Source organism: Brassica oleracea, chromosome C2 (assembly GCF_000695525.1).
Source record: "Brassica oleracea var. oleracea cultivar TO1000 chromosome C2, BOL, whole genome shotgun sequence".
Taxonomy (NCBI): Eukaryota; Viridiplantae; Streptophyta; class Magnoliopsida; order Brassicales; family Brassicaceae; genus Brassica; species Brassica oleracea.
The window spans coordinates 45,670,875-45,673,070 of record NC_027749.1 but is presented as its reverse complement, the minus strand read 5'-3'; positions in this window follow the sequence as shown (position 1 = coordinate 45,673,070).

Genomic DNA, 2,196 nt, shown 5'->3' with positions numbered 1-2,196 from the left:
CAATCCAAAAGGTAATGCTCCCACTTAACAAATCAATGCATGTCACAATTTTAACATAGTACATATTTTGTTAGCAAGTTATATTTAAACGTAAAGCGTTAGAAAATTCAATAAAATATACTGTAGTGATTACTCATAAAGTGTTATCAATCTAATATATGTTATTTTTTCATGTAAATATAAAGTTAGATGTAATTTACTAGTTGATGTATGATACAATAGTTGTTAACTGGTAAGAATGTAAAAATAAATAGCTAATGATTAAGTTATCCCGCTAACATATTTGGTAGAGTCTAACAAATAATTTATCAGTTAGCGACATCTATATTTTACCATATTACCAACCATTTCTAAAAGGGCAACATAATTTGTAACACATAACCTATTTTGTAGCATCTAATAAATCATGTATCATCCAGCAACATCTATTTTTAGCATCTTACAAATCATTTTTGAAAGTGGCAACACGTTATGTAACATCTAACAAGATAAGTATCATAGTGGCTACAACTACTCATTATAAAAAAAAAAAAAAACTACTCATTATCAAAATATGTAAGATTCAGATCGCCGTCATCGTCCTCCGGAAAACCCCACTCTTTCTTCAATAATGCGCTCAATCCATAAAGCCATGTGTTTTCACTAACTCATGAATCAATCCACCACTTCTTTTTTTGGGTGTAAATCAAGCTACCACTTTAAATCCTCTAAATGAAGACTTTAAGCAAATTGTGAACAACTACGGTAGACAATCTCGTCGAGAGAGAAGTACTCACCGGACAATTATGATGCCTCTATAATGAAACATACCTAGCCTGAAATAGATTCATGGTGGTAGAAGATTGGTAATGAAACTCGACACAAATTTTATCCTTTGTACAGCGAAGCTTAACTACTGTCTCGATTAGGGTGTTGTTTCCATCTGCGGTTCTCGCAAAAAAGGTAGAGATGATAACATACAATTAATAACATAGGGAATGGATGAGGGTGGAGCCACGGAATATTGCGTATGGTTGAAAACGATAGAGAGGAAGCTATAATTTGAGAGTAAAAATCAATAAGAAGTCGCAGGAGAATCAAAGGATACACGTGACAAAGAGAAATGAGAATGTGAAAAAGGGTAAAATGGGATTATTAATATGTTAACAGTGAAAACAACAGTGAAAGGGTATTTACTTAATTATGGTTTATTGTGTGTATATAGAACCTAAATACTCTTTTTTTTATCTTTTAATTTTAAAAATATAATATAATTTGACAATATTTTATTTTTTTTAAAAGATATCGAATATGAAATAACAAAATCCTATTGGTTGGTGAATCCAAGAATAAGTCGGTCGTTTGGCATCGGAAAGTGTGGCCTAGATGAGGATAATCGAATATGATGGCCCCAGATCTAAATCCAAATCGATCAATATGAATCTTATATCGTCCAGACTTATAGTTCGAGAGTTTAGGCTCCATAACTCTACCAAGTGTGGCTCATCATTGTACGCTCATAAATAGGGTTGGAGATTTATCCGTTAATTTTGATTAGATTTTTTATTTGTTTCGATCCGATTTAGATATATGTAAGTCCGAACATTATACGAGAGTCCAGTGCCTTAAAGATTAAGGGAAACCAAACCGGCAAGAAACATTCTTCTCGGACCAAACATACAACTTCCATGATTAACGAACAAAATACCTGAACAACTTAAAGATCAGAGTAAACTCACAAACAAACTATCGAAGGTGGACGGGAATAGCAAACGCGATATTAAGCAACTCCCAAAGACGCTGGCCTTAGGAGCTACAACCGACAAGGAAAAGAACCGAGACGGGGAAGAGTCGCAGAATGAAACTAATCATCTCATCTTTGTAGGAGTAGTTCTTAATATTTAATTATTTTGATTCGAAAGAGAAATAATGGTTAGCAACGAGTAATTCTTCCATGTATTTAGAGGATGAGAACAATGCTAGCAACGAGTAATTCTTTCATGTATATGTACTTGTACATTCTTTATAGTTTGCATGGGAAGTCGATCAACACCTCCATGAAAATAAGTTGGCGTAATAAAATAGGGCAAATCTCCAAAATAGCATATTTCTAAGTTTATATCACAAAAATAACACTCAAAAACTAAAATGACCAAAATAGCACATTTCTAAGTTTATCCTTTGAAAATTTTAATATTTTTATTTTTCAAAATTTGA